The 15,751-nt window shown below is 39.4% G+C and overlaps 1 protein-coding gene and 1 non-coding gene across 6 annotated transcripts in view; one reads left to right on the top strand and one right to left on the bottom strand.

The window, feature by feature from the left end:
- Positions 1 to 15,751, bottom strand: part of NINL (ninein like) — a 171,731-nt gene that overhangs the window by 139,209 nt on the left and 16,771 nt on the right. Inside the window, exon 2 of one of the 5 annotated variants that reach the window (XM_078056822.1) lies at positions 13,487 to 13,656. The exons of the other annotated variants lie outside the window; for them this stretch is intronic. The gene's annotated coding sequence lies outside the window, so the exon portion shown is untranslated. The remainder of the gene's footprint in view (positions 1 to 13,486; positions 13,657 to 15,751) is intronic. 5 annotated transcript variants of the gene reach the window in all.
- On the top strand, positions 14,634 to 14,694 carry LOC118547017 (small nucleolar RNA SNORD104). Its single transcript, XR_004922894.1, has one exon. It is a non-coding gene; the product is annotated as a small nucleolar RNA SNORD104 (small nucleolar RNA).

The following is a 15,751-nucleotide window of genomic DNA, read 5'->3' as shown; positions in this document are numbered from 1 at the left end:
AAACCTTTGGGATGAAGCAAAAGTGGTTCTAAGAGGGAAGTATGTAGCAGTACAGGCCTACCTCAAGAAGGAAGAAAAAGCTCAAATAACCTAACTTTACACCTAAAGGAATTAGAAAAATAACTACACACAAAACCTAAAACCAGCAGAATGAAGGAAATAATAAAGATTAGAGGAGAAATAAATGATATAGAAACTTAAAAAATAATAGAACAGATTAATGAAACCAAGAGCTGGTTCTTTGAAAAGATCAACAAAATTGATAAATATCTAGCCAGACTCATCAAAAATAAAGAGAGAAAGAGAGAACCCAAATAAACAAAATCACAAATGAAAAGAGGAAAATAACAACTAACACTAAAGAAATATAAACAATTGTAGGAGAATATTATGAAAAAAAATAGGCCAACAAATTGGACAATACAGAAGAAATGAATACATTCCTAGAAACATATAACCTAGGAAAACTGAAGCAGCGAAGAAATAGAGAATTTGAACAGACCAATACCAGCAATGAAATTGAATCAATAATCAAAAAACTCCCAATAGGGGCGCCTGGCTGGTTCAGTCAGTAGAATATGCAACTCTTGATCTTAGGGTTGTGGGTTTGACCCCCACACTGTGTGGAGATTACTTAAAAATAAAATCTTAAAAAAACAAAAACAAAAACAAAACAAAAAAACCCCCAAAACTCCCCACAAACAAAAGTCCAGGACCAGATGGCTTCACAGGCAACTCTACCAAACATTTGAAGAAAAGTTAATACCTATTCTTATTAAACTATCCCCAAAAATAGAAGAAGAAGGAAAACTTCTATGAGGCCAGTATTACCCTGATACCAAAATCAGGGAAAGACATGACCAAGAAAGAGAACTATAGTTATATAGCCTGTTTCTCTGATGAATATAGATGCAAAAATCCTCAATAAAATACTAGCAAACTGAATCCAACAATACATTAAAAAAAAAAATCATTCACCATGATCATGTGGGATTTATTCCAGGAATGCAAGCATAGTTCAGTATTTGCAATCAATCAACGAGATACATCACATCAATGAGAAAGGATAAAAACCATATGATCATTTCAATAAATGCAGAAAAAGCATTTGACAAAGTACAACATCCATTCATGATAAAAACCCTCAACAAAGTAGGTCTAGAGGGAACATACTTCAACATAATAAAGGCCATATATGAAAAACCCACAGCTAGCATCATCCTCAATGGGGGAAAACTGAGAGCTTTCCCTTAAGGTCAGGAACAAGACAGGCATGTCCACTCTCACCACTTTTATTCAACATAGTACTGGAAGTCCTAGCCACAGCAATCAGATAACAAAAAGAAATTAGGCATCCAAATTGGTAAGGAAGAAGTAAAACTTTCGGTATTTGCAGATGACATGATACTGTATATAGGAAACCTGAAAGACTCCACCAAAAAACTGCTAGAACTGATAAATGAATTCAGGAAAGTCACAGGACACAAAATAAAAGTTCAGAAATCTGTAGCATTCTTATACACTAATAATGAAGCAGCAGAGATATTAAGAAAATAATCCCATTTACTACTGCACCAAAAATAATATCTAGGAATAAACCTAACCAAAGAAGTGAAAGACCTGTATCTGAAAACTATAAAACACTGATGAAAGAAATTGAAGACAACACAAAAAAATGGAAAGACATTCCATGCTCATGGATTGGAAGAACAAATATTGTTAAAATGTCTATACTACCCAAAGCAATCTACACATTTAATGCCATCCCTATTAAAATACCAATAGCATTTTTCACAAGAAAATACCAACCCTAAAATTTGTATGGAATCACAAAAGACCCCAAATAACCAAAGCAATCTTGAAAAGGAAAAAATTGGAGACCCCAAATAACCAAAGCAATCTTGAAAAGGAAGAAACCTGATTCTATATTGCAAAGTTGTAGTAATCAAAAGAGTATGGAACTGGCACAAAAATAGACACATAGATCAATAGAACAGAACAGAAAACCCAGGAAAAAACCCACAATTACATGGTCAATTAATCTTCCAGAAAGTAGGAAGGAATATCCAGTGGGCAAGACAGTCTCTTCAACAAATGGCATTGGAAAACTGCACAGCTACATGCAAAAGAATGAAACTGGACCACTTTCTTTCACCAAACACAAAATTATACTCAAAATGGGGGTGCCTGGGTGGCTCAGTCGTTAAGCGTCTGCCTTCAGCTCAGGTCACGATCCCAGAGTCCTGGGATCGAGCCCTGCATCGGGCTCCCTGCTCCACGGGAAGCGTGCTTCTCCCTCTCCCACTCCCCCTGCTTGTGTTCCCTCTCTTGCCTTGTCTCTCTCTGTCAAATAAATAAATAAAATCTTAAAAAAAAAATTATACTCAAAATGGATTAAAGATCTAAATGTGAGACCTGAGACCACAAAAATTGTAGAAGAGAGCACAAGCAGTAATTTCTCTGACATCAGCTGCAGCAACATTTTTCTAGATAGGTCGCTTGAGGCAAGGGAAATAAAAACAAAATAAACTATTGAGACTCATCAAAATAAAAAGCTTCTGCACAGCAAAGGAAATAATCATCAAAACTAAAAGACAACCTACTGACTGGGAGAAGATATCCAATGCAGAGTTAGCATCCAAAATACATAAAGAACTTATACAAATCAACACCGAAAAAAACAAACAATCCAATTAAAAATGGGCAGAAGACATGAACAGACATTTCTCCATAGAATTATTGTTGAATCACTATATTGTACACCTGAAAACTAATATAACACTGTGTGTTAACTATACTGGAAATAAAATTTAAATACTTAATGAAAAAGTTTCCAGATATGGATTAGATACATTAGAGCCACCCTTCACCTTGGGAGGATGAGAATCCAAGAGGCAGTAGCTTGATTCCTAAAGATCCTGTGTCTAGTCATTACATAGAGAATTTCTGGCTGCTTGGTGACAATTATAAAATAACCCAACCTCAAGAAAGTTATAGCATCTTCTTTGATGTATAGCATCTTTCCCTGTGCAAAGCAGCGATCAGAGCACAAGAAAGGATGAAATCTTGGATTCCATGGCATCACTGAACAGACTGCATATATAGTTTTTTTTTGCCTGATTGCTATTAAGTGTTGTATAATCGATGACTGTATAATGTATAGTCCAAGACTCCTTTTTATTATAACCAAGAAGCAAGGTTATGAGGGGCAATATCTAACTCTCATGTATTTTTGAACTTCTTTGTGGCAGAAAGCCTCTAGCAAAAGGAACCTAAAATTTATAAAGCCATCAACTTGTCCTAAGTCAGTAGGCAGCTCATGACCCTGAAAGTCAGGTGGCCTTTGTTTATCTGTGCCAAAATGGGCACAGGAATTTTTGCTGAGCCAAGGCCTGGGGCCCAGAATCCCTGAGTGTTCCATCAGCTGTTAACCTCTCCCTCTGAAAGCCTGTACTTCCCCAGAATCTTCAACAAACTGAAGATCTCTTCTCTAGAAGCCTACAGTACCCTGTTCCTTTCCTAGTCTTCAGGGATCTCCCTCATGAAGTTTAATGCCCATTACCAAGATACTCATTGTCTATTCTCCCTAACAGATGGAGAAGGGGGCAGCTACCTGAGGACTATGAGTAACAGCAGCAAAATATCTCTCAGATATGAAAGTAAAAGAAACAGATGGTCAGGTAAAGAAAAACTAAGAAAATCTGTCACCAACAGACCTGGTTTAAAAGAAATGCTAAAGGAAATTCTTCTGATGGAAGGGAAATAATACCAAGGGGAAAGTGGAATTTTAGGAATAAAGGAGGAGCAATAGAAATGTCAAATAGCTATGTAAGTATAAGAGACTTTTTCTTCTTTTGAGTTCTTTAAAACAGGTATGATAGCAGAAAGCAAAACATGTAACACTGCAGCAATCTTCAATGTTATAAAGATGTAACACATAAGTAAAGGAACCTATGTGATAGTATGGCTTCTATGTTCTACTTGAAGTGGCATCATCTCTTTCTTTCTTCCCTTTTTTTTCTTACAGAGAGAGCAGGAAAGGGGCGGAGGGAGACAGAGAATCTTAAGCAGGCTCCACACTCAGTGCAGAGCCTGATGCAGGGCTTGATCTCACGACCCTGAGATCATGATCTGAGCCAAAATCAAGAGTCGGACACAACCGACTGAGCCACCCAGGCACACTGCATCCTTTCTTTTTTTTTTAAGATGTTATTTATTTTAGAGAGAGAGAAAGAGAGCACACACACAAGTTGGGGAGGAGCAGAGGACGAGGGAGAGTTGGAGAGGGAGAGGAAAAAAATCTCAAGCAGATTTCACATGTTCAGTTCCCAGAGCCTGACTCAGGGCTCAATCCCACGACCCCAGATCATGACCTAAGCCGAAACCAAGGGTCAGATGCTCAACTGACTGACCCACCCAGTCGCCCTGCAACTTATTTCTAAGTAGACAGAAAAGTTAAATATGAATACTGTAATTCCCTAGAACAACTACTAAAACAACTATACAGAGATACATCGTCAAAAACCTCAGTAGATTGATTAAAATGGAATACTAAAAAACATTCAAGCAATCGAGCTAAGGGAGAAAAATAAAAAGGTATATATGTCAATTATACCTCAGTACACACATACCTACACAGAGGACAGAATACAAATAAAATAATTTAAATAATCCAAACATATTAATAGTTACATTAAATGGTAAATAGTCTAAACATACTGATAAAAAGAGAAGAACTATCAGATTGAAATTTTTTTTTAAGATTTTATTTATTTATTTAATTGACAGAGAGAGAGGGAACACAAGCAGGGGGAGTGGGAGAGGGAGAAGCAGGCTTCTGGCCGAGCAGGGAGCCTGATGTGGGGCTCGATCCCAGGACCCTGGGATCATGACCTGAGCCGAATCATGACCTGAGCCACCCAGGCGCCCCCAGATTGAAATTTTTTAAAGAAGACCCAAATATGCTCTCTACAAGAAATCCACTTCCAATATAAGTAGAAGGATGCTATTTTTTTTCATGTGGAGTGACTATATAAATAGAAGAAGTAGATTTTGGAATAGGGGAGAATTACCAGAAATAAAGAGGAATATTTCAATAATGATTTCAAAATGCATTTTTTTTTCATCTGGAGTGACTATATTAATATCAGAAGTACACTCTGGAGTAAGGAAAATTACCAGAGATAAAGAAGAACATTAAATAATGATTTCAAAATGTCCATTCACCAAGAAGACGTAACAATCCTAAATGTAAATGCAGTAATTCTCCCTTATCCACAGTTTGACTTTCCAGGGTTTCAGCCAAGGTCTGGAAGCAGATGATCCTCCTGACCTGTGGTAAGGTCAACAGTAGGCTAACACTACATCAAAATGCCTATTTCATTCACTTCACTTCATCTCCTCTTGTAGGCATTTTATCTTCTCACATCACCACAAGAAGGATGAGTACAGTTCAGTAAAACATTTTGAGAAAAAGAGACAACATTCACATAACTTTGATGACAGTATATTGTTATAATTGCTCTATTTTGTTATTAATGTTGTTAATCTCTTATTGTGCCTAGTTTGTAAGTTAAACTTTATCATAGGTATATATGTATGTAAAGGAAAAAACATAGTACATGTAGGGTTCGGTTCAATCCAGTTTCAGGCATCACTGGAGGTCTTGGAACATATCCCCTGCAGATAAAAGGGGACTACTATATACTTAAAAACAGGCCAACAAAACAAGAAGCAAAAACTGACGAAACTTTCTTATATCAGTTCCAACATGTAAATAGTACCAGTACTCCCCACAAGAAAAAAAGCTGAACAAAATGAAAATCAACAGTCTGTTTTGGATCCATCAGAATGAGGTTACAGGGAAAACTTCTACCCTAAAAACCAGAGAAAGACCCGGGAATACAGAGAACCACAGCTTTGCTGGAACAGAACCCTCCAGAGCCCTTGACTGGTTAAACTTGTAAACAGCAACTGACAACTGCTGGAGGCTAACTGTGGAAAGTGGAGTTTAAAACTCCTGGGCCCAGTCTTGAGGAAAGGGGAGGAACATGCTTTCATGAGTTTTTACTCCAGGAGTCCCACCAGCTTCTCATGGTATAGACTGGAGAGGAAAAAAATCCCTCATGCTTTGGACAGAGGTGAGATTAAAACTAACCATTATGAAATGCTCCCAGAGAAAAGTTAGCCATCTTGAAAACCCGCCCATACCAAAGGCCCTCCCACAAGGAAAAGTATTTTATCAAAGCCTTATCTCACCTGGGGGAAGACTGACAACTGGGGCCTCCCCTAGCCTTTCTGTCTCACAATAGGGAGGAAAAACAACAAAAAAGTAAAGGCTGAGAAAGTCTTCCCAAAGGCACACTCCAGGGCCTCAGTCCCACAAAAACCTGAGACTTGACTCAGGATTGCAGACTGTTTTCCATGCCCAACAGCTCACCACATCAACAGTGCTCCGTATAAAAGCAGCAGGTTACAACTGAGAGACATAAGCTGAAGACTCAATTTCAGATGGTATTTCTGGGGAAACCCAAAGATGGTAGAGAGAAAGAAAAGGACACGTGAAGAATCTGAAGCTTCTGACATCTACAACTACAGCAAACATCAAACACAGCCTAAGTCCTACCCAGAAAAACAAATCCTCACACTAAAGGTCTATTTACTTCAGTTCCTATTACCCCATGTGTCAAGTCCCACTTTCAACAAAAAATTACAAGGTGTGGGGTCAGTCGGTTAAGCATCTGACTCTTGGTTTGGGCTCAGGTCATGATCTTGGGGTCTCAAGATCGAGCCCCATGTCCGGCTCCATGCTTGGCCTGGAGTTTTTCCCTCTCCCTCTGACCCTCCCCCCTCACTTTCTCTCTCTCAAATAAATAAATCTTAAAAAAAAATTACAAGGTGTGCTAATGTCTGAGGAGACAAAGCAAACATGAACTCAACTCAAATATAGAAAAGATTTCACAATGATCAGATTAGGGGTTTAAAATAACTATGATTAATATGCTAGGAGCTCTAACAGAGAAGAGTGGACAACCTACAAAAACAGAGGTAATAGAAGCAGAGAGATGAAAACTCAAAGAATCAAAAGGAGATGCCAGAAATCAAAATACTATAAAAGAAATGAAGACTGCCTTTGACACACTCACCAGCACACTGAAACATACGCATAATTGGAATATGAGAAGGAAAAGAAACACAGAAAGGAGAGGGAACATTTGAAGTATTAATGGCTGAGAATTTTCCAAAGTTCATGGTAGATCCCAAACCACATATCCAGGAGGCTCAGAGAACACCAACCAGTATAAATACCCCCCAAAACCTACACCTACACATATCATATTCAAACTACAGGAAACCAAAGATAAATCATGAAAAAAAGCCGGGGGGGGGGGGGCGGGGAGTACTTTACTTACTGTTAAAAAGAAACCACACGCACAAACTGGTGGCACTTGGGCCAAGTCCCTAAACCGGGTTTTAATACCTAACTTAATTGTACTTTCAACCTGCCCCAGAAATGAAGTCTTAACTGGTTGGAATTTTCTGATTAGCACCAGCAAGGCAATCTGTCCCATGGGCCCTTGCCACCCTCCGCAAATGAAGATGAGGTAATCCACCTTACCCCTGCATTTCCCCTAAGGGAAGGTGACCTTGCCTGAAACAATCCTTTCTTTTCTTTTGCTAGTAACGTTCTTGCCCCCACCCTCCTTTTACAAAAATCTTCTATTTTGTACAACTCCTCTGAGCTCCCCTCAACTTGCTAGATGGAATGCTACCTCAATTCATGAATTGCTTAATAGAGCCAATTCTATCTTCTCATACACTCAACTGAATTTTTGTTCTTTAACACTATAGAGAAGCAAAGTAAAGAATTACAACCAACTTCTCTGAAACCAAGCAAGCAAAAATAAATGAAGGTAAATAAAATCTTTTTTCTTATTCTTAACTAATTTAATAGATAACTGTTCAAACTCAAAACAACAACATACTGGGTGATTACAGCTTATGGATAAGTGAAATAAATGGCAGCAATATTAGAAGGAATGGGAGGGAGGAACTGGGAATATTCTGTCCTGAGTTACCTTCATTATCCGTAAAGTGGTACAGTGTTATCTGAAAGTAGACACAGATTACAACTGAACCTTGGACAACATACATTTGGACTGCATGGGTCCACTTATACACAGATTTTTTCGATAAATACAGTGCTGTAAATGTGTGTTCTCTTATGATTTTCTTAATAATATTTTCTTTTCTCTAACCTTATTTTATTGTAGGAATATAGTATATAACATATATAACATACAAAATTTTAGTCAACTGTTTGTTATAGGTAAGGTGTCCAATCAATAGCAGACTATTAGTTAAGTTTTTGGGAAGTCCAAAGTTTTAACTGCTGTGGGGCAGGCTCCTAAACCCCAGCATTGTTCAAGGGTCACCTGTAGTTGTTAACTGTATATTGCAAACTCTAGAGCAACCATTAAATTTTTTTTCAAAATTGTTGATATGCTAAGAGAAGAGAGAAAACAGAATCACATAAGATGCTTGATTAAAACCAGAGAAGGCAGGGGCGCCTGGGTGGCTCAGGCAGTTAAGTGTCTGCCTTCAGCTCAGGTCGTGATCTCAGGGTCCTGGGATCGAGCCCCGCATCGGGCTCCCTGCTCAGTGGGGAGCCTGCTTCTCCCCCTGCCTGCAGCTCCCCCTGCTTGTGCTCTCTCTCTCTCTCTGTCAACTAAATGGATAAATAAAATCTTTAAAAAAACAGAGAAGGCAGAAAAAATTTAAAAAAATTTTTTTTAAAAAGGAAACAAAGAAGGGGCGCCTGACTGGTTCAGTTGGTAAGAGCATGTGACTCTTGATCTTGGGGTTCTGAGTTTGATTCCTAAACTGGGTGTAGAGATTAGTTAAAAGTAAAATATTTATTTAAAAAAAAAGAGGGGCACCTGGGCAGATTAGCTGGTTGAGCGTCTGACTCTTGATTTCAGCTCAGGTCATAATCTCAGGGTCTTCGGATCCAGCCCTGCATCAGGCTATGAGCTCAACATGGAGTCAGTTTGACCTTTTCCCTCTGCTCCTCCCTCTGCTCTTCCCTCTGCTCTCTCTCTCTCTCCCCCTCTCAAATAAATAAATAAAATCTTAAAAAAAAAAAAAAGAATAAATGCAATGAACAGTTACAAATATGGTAGTTATTGATCCAACTATATCAATAATTGCTTTCAATGTGAATGGTCTAAATACATTAATCAAAAGACAGAGACTGTCAGTGCAGGTAGAAAAATAAGACCCAACTGTGTGTGTGTGTGTGTGTGTGTGTGTGTGTGTGTGTGTGTGTGTGTGTATTTATTTATTTATTTATTTATTTTAAGTATGCTCCACACCCAATGTGAGGCTTGAACTCACAAACCTGAGATCAAGAGTCGCAGGCTCATTTGCAACGATGTGGATGGAACTGGAGGGTGTTATGCTGAGCGAAATAAGTCAATCAGAGGAAGACATGTATCATATGACCTCACTGATATGAGGAATTTTTAATCTCAGGAAACAAACTGAGGGTTGCTAGAGTGTTGGGGGCTGGGAGGGATGGGGTGACTGGGTGATAGACACTGGGGAGGGTATGTGCTATGGTGAGTGGCATGAATTGTGCAAGACTGTTGAATCACAGATCTCTACCTCTGAAACAAATAATGCAATATATGTTAAGAAAAAAAAAAAGAAGAAGAAGAAGAAGATAGCAGGAGGGGAAGAATGAAGGGGGGGAAATCGGAGGGGAGATGAACCAGGAGAGACGATGGACTCTGAAAAACAAACTGAGGGTTCTAGAGGGGAGGGGGGTGGGAGGATGGGTTAGCCTGGTGATGGGTATTAAAGAGGGCACGTTCTGCATGGAGCACTGGGTGTTATGCACAAACAATGAATCATGGAACACTACATCAAAAACTAATGATGTAATGTATGGTGATTAACATAACAATAAAAAATTTTTTTAAAAAAAGAGTCACAGGCTCTACAGTCTGAGCCAGCCAGGTGCCCCAAGACCCAACTATATTTTGTCTACAAGAAACCCACTTTAAATATAAAGGCACACATAGATTAAGAGAGAAAGAAAGCTATCCCATGCTAATGCTAATCAAAAGAAAGCTGTGGAGAAAGGGGAACCCTCTTACACTGTCAGTGGGAATGCAAGCTGGTGCAGCCACTCTGGAAAACAGTATGGAGGTTCCTCAAAAAGTTGAAAATAGAGCTACCCTACGACCCAGCAATTACACTACTAGGTATTTATCCAAAGGATTGAAACAGTGATTCTCCTCAAACTGAGCTGTAGATTTAACCTAATTCCAACAGAATCCCAGCAGAATTGATACAGAAAAGCGGGTTTGTTTTTTTTTTAAAGATTTTATTTATTTATTTGAGAGAGAGAGAATGAGAGACAGCACGAGAGGGAAGAGGGTCAGAGGGAGAAGCAGACCCCCCGCTGAGTGGGGAGCCTGACGTGGGACTCGATCCCAGGACTCCAGGATCATGACCTGAGCCGAAGGCAGTTGCTTAACCAACTGAGCCACCCAGGCGCCCCAGAAAAGCAGGTTTTAAAATGCATATGGAAAGGCAAAGGAACTAGAACAGCCAAAAGTATTTCAACAAAAAAGGAATAAAACTGGGGAATTTATATTACCTATTTTTAAGAGTTACGTTAAGGCTAGTATCCAAGATCTATAAAGAACTTATCAAACTCAACACCCAAAAAACAAAGAATCCAGTCAAGAACTGGGCAGAAGACATGAACATACTTTTCTCCAAAGAAGACATACAAATGGCCAACAGACACATGAAAAAAATGCTTCACATCACTTGGCATCAGGGAAATACACATCAAAACCAAATGAGATACCACCTCACACCAGTAGAATGGCTAAAATGAACAAGTCAGGAAACAACAAATGTCAGCAAAGATGAGGAGAAAGGGGCACCTTCTTACATTGTTGGTGGGAATGCAAACTGGTACAGTCACTCTGGAAAACAGTATGGAGGTTCCTCAAGAAGTTAAAAATAGAGCTACCCTACGACCCAGCAATTGCACTACTAGGTATTTACCCCAAATATACAATGTAGTGATCGAAAGGGGCACCTGCACCCCAATGTTTATAGCAGCAATGTCCACAGTTGCCAAACTATGGAAAGAGCCCAGATGTCCTTTAATAGATGAGTGGATAAGAAGATGTGTTTCATATATGCAATGGGACATTACTCAACCATCAGAAGGGATGAATACCTGCCATTTACATCGACATGGATGGAACTGGAGGGGATTATGCTAAGTGAAATAAGTCAAGCAGAGAAAGACCATTATCATGGGGTTTCACTCATATGTGGAATATGAGAAACAGAGCAGAGAACCATTGGGGAAGGGAGGGAAAACTGAATGGGAAGAAATCAGAGAGGGAGACAAACCATGAGACACTCTTAACTATAGGAAACAAACTGAGGGTTGCTGGAGGAGAGTTGGTTGGGGGAATGGGTTAATCGGGTGATGTGCGTTAAGGAGGGCATGTGATAATGATGAGCACTGGGTGTTATATGCAACTGATGAATAACTGAACTCTACATTTGAAACTAATGACGATATATTGGCTAACTGAATTTAAGTAAAAAAAAAAAAAAAAAAGGAAAAAAGAAGAGTTACTTTAAATCTCTATTATTAAGACAGTTTGGTATTGGTGAAGGGATAAACATAACACACATACGTCAATGAAATAGATTCCAGAGAATTCACTAACAGACTCACAAATACGGCCATTTGATCTCTGACAAAATTGCAAAAGAATTTGATGGAGTAAGAATATTCTTTTCAATAAATGGTGTTGGAACAATCCACATGCAAAGGGAAAAAAAAAAAACCCTTCAATGTAAACCTCATACCCAGCACAAAACTTAACTCAAAAAAAAATTGTTTTAAAGATTTATTTATTTATATGAGAGCAAGAGAGAGAGAGAGAGTGCAGCTGAGCACAAGTCAGGGGGAGAGGCAGAGGGAGAGGGAGAAGCAGACTGCCTGTTGAGCAGGGAGCCAAATGGGGCTCCATCCCAGGTCTTGAGATCATGACCTAAGCAGAAGGTGGATGCTTAATTGACTGAGCCACCCAGGCATCCCTTAACTCAAAATTTATCATCACTCTAAACATAAAATATGAAAGTACAGCACTTTTAGAAGAAAACATAGGTGGAAATCATTATGGCTTGGACTTTTTAAAATAAGACACAAAAAGTAAAATCTATACAAGGCACATCAATAAACTGGATTTCAGCAAAATTAAAACTTTTTGCTGTATGAAAGGCGCTGCTCAGAGAATGAAAAGACAAGCCACAAACTGTGAAGAAATCTTTGCAAACCACATATCCCACAAAGGGTTTGCATAGAGAATATATAAAGAATTATTAAAACTGAACAGTTAGAGAAAAAAACCTGAACAGTTAGAAAACAACCCAATTAAAAAGAAACTTGCAAAACACTAGAACTGACACACTTCCAGAGAAAACAAAGGGACGGAAATTAGCGCATGAAAAGATGTTTAACATCATTCACCACTAGGGAAATGCAAATTAAAACTGTAATGAGATACCACTATAGGTCTATTAGAATAGCTAACATTAAAATTTTTAAGAAATTCCAATACCAGGAACTGACAAGGAGAACAAATTAAACTCTCATACATTGCTGCTGGAAATGCAAAACGGTAGAGCCACTCTGAAAAGAAAGCAGTTCCAAATTAAATAGAGACTTAGTGTGTGACTCAGCAACCCCATACCTTGGTATTTACCCTAGAAAAAGCAAAAACATGTTTACACAAAACTTGTATGACAAATGTTTGTAGCAGCTGTATTCACAACTGGCAAAAACTGGAAAATATCCTAACATCCTCCAACTGGTAAATGGATTGACATCCATCCTCACCTTGAATGCTACTCATCAATAAAAGGAACAAATTGCTAATACAGTCAACACCACAAATACTGAGAGAAGCCAGTTTGGAAAGGTCACATGCTCTAAGATTCCACGGATATGACATTCTGGAAAAGGTAGAACTACAGGGTGAGCAAACAGGTGGGCAGGATTTAGGACTACAAAGGGGTAGCAAGAGTGTTTTTTTGGGTGATGGAACTGTTCTGTATTCTCATTGTTGTGACAGTTACAAATCTATATGTGTGTTTCAACTCTCAGAACCATACACATACACACAAACACACACACACAAAGTCAATTTTAGCATATGTGATTTTTTTAAGGGGAATGAGATCATTTTCCAGAAACTTCTGCCTTCAGCCCTGTAACATAAAGCCCCCTGAAGGCAAGGGAACACCAAAGTCCAGCTGCTGTCTTGGAATTGAAAAAAGAGAACAGAACACGTACTGAATTTCAGTTAATTATCCTGCTGCAGGTTTATAAATGCTAAGGCATTTATACCTAGTTTTATTGAATAAAATAGTTTCAGTTTACCTCTGAGGGCCTGTGATCACTAACTTCCCAAAGGGTCTCAACCTCACTCCCGTCTGAGCAGCAACGGTGTGGAATGCTGATCTGTGAAGCTGCAATCTCCCTCCCATCCAACGGCTGCAGCCCGTCTGCGACAAATGGAGCTAGGTGGGTCACCTCCTCCCGGGAGGCCACTGTGAAGGAGAGGGGAGATGTGGGTGCACATAGATCTCGAGAGAGACAAACAGGCACTGAGGACTAGTAACCTCAACTTCTCGAGCGCTGGCGCTAGGGCAAGGAGGGAGGCAAGCAGCACAGACTCTTTCCTGAATGCTGTTGCGCAACTCACATCCGGGAATGTGAGCTCCCACAACCCTTACCATTTGAGAAATATTATTACTGGTCACAGAACCACCCGGAGCTTTATCAGTTCACCAGGTGGAACAATTTGTATGAATACTAACTTTTTTTTCTTTTCTAAAATGTGTGAGAAGCTGAGCGAGTGGCTGTTCCTTGCATGCTACTGTGAAACCTCCCTGTTAATACATTATTAGCAAATACAGACCAAGAGGTGAGCAGAAGGAGCATGCTGCTGCTTGCTTCAGCATTCTCACTCTGGGAAGAACAATGTGGTCAAGAGATCCAGAAAAAGAGGATGATCACCTAAGGGCACAATCTTGCTTTTCATTAAAAAAAATAAGCAAACATTGAATAGGCACAGTCTTGCTTTTCAGTAAAGAAACCCAAATTAAAACAATTTAAGACTTTTTCACACCAGGGCATAGGTGACATGATTCCATCTGTCTGGCACACCAGGGTCAAGGGCTGACCCTCCCGCACCCCCCAACACAGAGGAGCCAGTGGGGAAGTTCTGATCAGAGATCCCACTGCACACCCACCCACGTGCAATGTGAGTGGGCAATGGTAAGCATCTGGCAGGGCTATAAGAAAGAAGGAAGATGCATACATTTTATATCCACAGAGAAAGAAAACAGGAAGACTGTAATTCTTCATAGAATGTTAGTTGAAAATCGCTAACTGCTCAGAACAAAATCAAAAGCCTAACAAAAGGGAAACACAACACACCATGGTATATATCAACAGACAAGGCTGTAAACTCCATCAACACACAAACACTTGTCCATTAAAAAAAGACAAACCTGAAATTACTGCAGAGATGACATCCCAATCAAAGCATATGTTAGACTGCTGACACCAGTGATGTTGGGAGTGGGGAATGGGAAAAAAAAAAAAAAACCTGAAATTAGTAGAACAAAGCAGAAATCTAGCACACGCTCCCATTTCAACTCCACAAAATACACACTGCAGGAAATGAGCACAGAACCTGGAGGGTAATAAGGTCTTGGTTAATACATTCTTTTCCTTTAAGTACCTAATTTATTATTTTTTGGGGTTTTGTTTGTTTTTTTTTAAAGATTTTTTTATTTATTCATTTGAGACACAGAGATATACAGGGAGAGAGAGAGAGAACATGAGCAGGGGGAGAAGCAAAGGGAGGGGGAGAAGCAGGCTCCCTGCTGAGCAGGGAGCCTGACGCAGGGCTTGATCCCAGGACCCTGGGATCATGACCTGAGCCGAAGGCAGATGCTTAACCATCTGAGCCACCCAGGCGCCCCCCTAATTTATTATTTTTTTAAGTATTTGCATATTTTGCCATTATGACATTTCTTTTGGTGGGATGACTGTTGCTATTTATTTTTATTTCAGTCAAGTGAACTTTAAAGGTTGAGGGAGGAAAAATGAAAAGGGCACTAGGAGATTTTCTAAACACTCTACTCCCAGCTGTGTAAGTCCTGCATAGTCAGAGCCACAGGAAAGAGGTCTCTACCTCTGACCCCTCAGTAGGCTGCTTGCTTTTGCCAAATAATCCTGTGATAATACAAAACACCTATTTCTTGAGCTCATCATTCAATGGGCACATTCCTAACCACTTAGGAATTTATCAGCCTTGTGAAGGAGGCACCACTGTTAGCCCCATATTAAAGGTGAGGATACTGATGGAACCAGAAAAGACCTCAAATAGCCAGAGGAACGTTAAAAAAGAAAAGCAAAGCTGGTGGCATCACAATTCCGGACTTCAAGCTCTATTACAAAGCTGTAATCATCAAGACAGCATGGTACTGGCACAAAAACAGACACATAGATCAATGGAACAGAATAGAGAACTCAGAAATTGACCCTCAACTCTATGGTCAACTAACCTTGGACAAAGCAGGAAAGAATATCCAATGGAAAAAAAGACAGTCTTTTCAAAAAATGGTGTTGGGA

The sequence above is a fragment of the Halichoerus grypus genome, chromosome 10, assembly GCF_964656455.1.
Source record: "Halichoerus grypus chromosome 10, mHalGry1.hap1.1, whole genome shotgun sequence".
NCBI lineage: Eukaryota > Metazoa > Chordata > Mammalia > Carnivora > Phocidae > Halichoerus > Halichoerus grypus.
The sequence above is the reverse complement of the archived record's forward strand: the minus strand, read 5'-3'. Positions and strand labels throughout refer to the sequence as shown.